The 3,480-nt window shown below is 36.4% G+C and overlaps 1 long non-coding RNA gene across 1 annotated transcript; it reads left to right on the forward strand.

Annotated features, from left to right (window-relative positions):
* Window positions 1-1,084: 1,084 nt before the first annotated feature.
* On the forward strand, window positions 1,085-1,990 carry LOC121886627. The gene is made up of 3 exons (XR_006092794.1): window positions 1,085-1,184; window positions 1,577-1,652; window positions 1,749-1,990. It is a non-coding gene; the product is annotated as an uncharacterized LOC121886627 (long non-coding RNA).
* Window positions 1,991-3,480: the final 1,490 nt, after the last annotated feature.

The following is a 3,480-nucleotide window of genomic DNA, read 5'->3' on the forward strand; positions in this document are numbered from 1 at the left end:
TGCTACATACACCCAACAAATCCTAAACCAGTGTACAGTATGAAAATAAACCAAAACCTCACACAGTTATATCTTAACATTTTATTGGTTTCCAAAAAAAAAGAATAAAACAAAAATAAAAAGTAATTTCCTCCAAAATTATTTCGATATGAGGAACTGGACGGTTAAAACAGGAAAATTCAACCAGGGGACAGGCAGCCACAGTGACGCCTCGCCCCCTCCCTGTTCCCCTTTCTTGGCCAGCGGAGGAGTCGGGGAGAAGCTGCTTTAAGATGAGATGAAGCGACGGGAAAGGAGGAAAAAAAAAGAGCAGGGACAAGGAGGGGGAGAGCATCTATCAAATCTTGAACAATAAAAACACCAACTATGAAAAAAAAAACCCTGTTGGGAATCCTAAACCTTGGCAACATCACTGTAGTGCTGTTTACCATTCTATAAAAGTCTTTTATTTGGCCAGAAATGCACAAATACTACACTAACATTTCTGAATTTCTGAAGTGCAAGTCATGTGTTTCATCTTAAATTACCACACAACATAATATGGTACCTTTTCATAAAGAGGTTTGACTGTATTATCTCCTGTGGGATCACTTACTCGGGCAGATCTCTCCATGGTGTAGGCCAACCCAGAGTGAACAATATCCTTCTCAGAGGCACCCTGCAAAGGAAAATGAATTGTTGTTTGTTTGTCATTCCTATAATTCCTGTTTGTTATTCCAGATGGACAGTTTTCACTGCATCAAGACAACTTGTGACATGTCAATCAAGGTTCATAAAAGGCTCCTAATCCTCCTGCACAGACACTAGAGGGGAAAACATGGAAACACAAAGGGAGAAATAAAAGAGGCATCAGAGGTGTTCTTTGTTTCTGCATCAATGTCATACCAGTAATGATACACTCTGATAACTAATCTGGTTTCTCCAGTTTGAAAACCTGGCACATGCAAATATGTAACAATACCAATGACTCTGCTCTTTTATGATTGGCTGTTCAGCTGTTCACATTGGCACATAATGACTGGTTGTGATCAAATGTAATGCGTGTAAACAAGAGGGAGTAGAAATAAAAAAGGAACCAATTCGTTCCCCAGACAGATCATCTCAACATCTTCAGAGATTTCACATCAGCTGACACCAGTTTCCTCCAGAACATCACTGACGCTGCCTGAACTGCTGCAGACTCTGTAAGAATACTTTCATTTATCTGTCCTTCAAATTCTTGTTGACAAGTTTGATTTTTCTACTTCTTGCTGTTAAATGAAAAACTAATTAATCTTGCATTTACAGATACATTAGCAACTTTGTCAGTGATGTAAATTAGTCAGGTACTGCAAGGCAAGGATTGAAAGATAAAGGATGTTACTTATTGCTGTAGACGTCAGAATTTAGGTTTATAAAATATTATTTCAACAACTACAGCAGGTAGTGAAATAACTTGAAACACTTGTTGCAGTAACATTTCACACAGGACAGGGTGAACCTGGGGAGGTAGACTTGATATATTATGGGTATGTTAAACTGTATAACGCCCCGATCTGATGCAAATCCTGATCTGATGTTTGTCTTGTGTGTTAAGGAAGCAGCTGTAGGACCAGAGTATCAGCCTTCACACCAAGTAAACCAGAGAACCACAACGCCAAGAGAAATACAAGGTATAACACCACAGCAAGTCTAATTACTGGATGTTTTGTACCATTTATCAGTAGCATGTTAATTTACCAAAAATATTTTTGTTTGTTTTTATATAGATGTCTGCTCGTCGTATTCCGTACACTGCAGGAATGAGATTAAGGAGAAGGAAAATATTCAAAGATGAACACCTTAGAGACCATCCTGATACTCTTTTTTATGACACTACAAATGATAATGTAATATGTGACCTAATTTTCTTTACTACTTTTGAAGAAGACTGGATAGCTGCCATAATGCAGCACTACCCTAGGACTGATAGAATTCAACTGGAAGATAAAATCAAACTTGACCTCCACAGTGGCACTGTATGTGTTTATCCTGGTGGAAAGATTGTGATACAAGCCTCACCAGAGGACCGTACAGAGTTTGATAAAAATTTTGAACAACTACGTGAGGAAATGGAAGCTATAAAATTAACCAGACAGATGGAACAAATGAACATAGGCAATGCAGGAGGACATCAAGATCCTGCTCCCTGAATAAAATACAATAAAAATAGAAATAAGAGGAAAAGAAAGACCTTACAGTAGGCTGTCTGTTTAAGAAGTACAAACAGACAGGAGAAAAAGAAACACAGTATGGATTTTTTAATATGGATTATTCTGTAAATAACTGACTAGCAATGCTAGTTCCTGTAAAATTAAATGCATATTTTTATTATTTGTTGCTATTTCTGCAGGTTAAGGTGGTATTAAAGAGCAGTCTTGTGCTCACTGAGCAGGTTGTTAGTTTGAGTCTCTCTCATATTTGAAGGTCGGTCTTCCATAGCTGACATGGTTGAGATTCTTCAGCCACTCGAAATATGACACCGTCACACCACCAGCGTTCAGGTACATGTCCTGCAGGATGAAACATCACATCCTCAGATATGTTGTTCAACAGTCCTCCTTCTTCTGTGTGTAGAATTATTCTGACTAAATTTCTTTTTTACTGCAAAAACTGCTGTTTCTGTTAAATAAGAGACACTGAAAAAGTTGTTGTAGAAACACTGTTGTTTCTTGTTTTGTTTTTTATAACAAATTATTCTTCTTATTGTTTTAGTTTCATGTTCATGTTTTAGATATTATATTTACAGTATTTTTATTTCATTGTGTTCATGTTTTTTTCTGTAACATTAAATATTCATGACCAAATAAGCAACAATCAAACTTAAAGTTAGGGGGAAAAAACATCGTTGGGTATTATTTATTATGGGTTTAATCCTCCAAAAATCAGCTAATCTGCTTCATCAGGACTGTTTGGGTGTGGTTTGATCAGATTTGATTGAAACTTGATTGTTCAAAAACTAACATGTATTCATATGAACAGCATCATCACAACCACACTGAAATATATCTATATTCAACCAAAAAAACAAGAAAAATTGTCAAAAATAAAGCCCATTGAAACGTTTCCTGCTGCATTTCTAGGACTCGTTCTTGTAGAATACACTATACTACTTTCTATTGGGAGATAAACATCTTACTGTATTTTGGGAGGAAAAGTTTCTTTACACAATATACACATTTCTTACACTGTCAATGATTAAATATATATATATATATATACACAATTAAAGGCTGCCATAAAAAGATGCATCATGTGTTGCCTGTTAGTGTTTTTTTTATTTCAGTGTGTCAATTGAAATCAAGTGTCAGTGTTTGCTGGAAGGATTTGCTTCTGTGTGTAAAATGAACTGCTGTGCCCAGCAGTGTGTTGGTAAAGTAGATTGAAGATGTGGACTGAACCATGCACGTAACCAATTGTAATAATGAAGAATGTAAACTATGAAGGCGGACTGTTGAGTGA

This window comes from Thunnus maccoyii, chromosome 20 (genome assembly GCF_910596095.1).
Source record: "Thunnus maccoyii chromosome 20, fThuMac1.1, whole genome shotgun sequence".
Lineage (NCBI taxonomy): Eukaryota > Metazoa > Chordata > Actinopteri > Scombriformes > Scombridae > Thunnus > Thunnus maccoyii.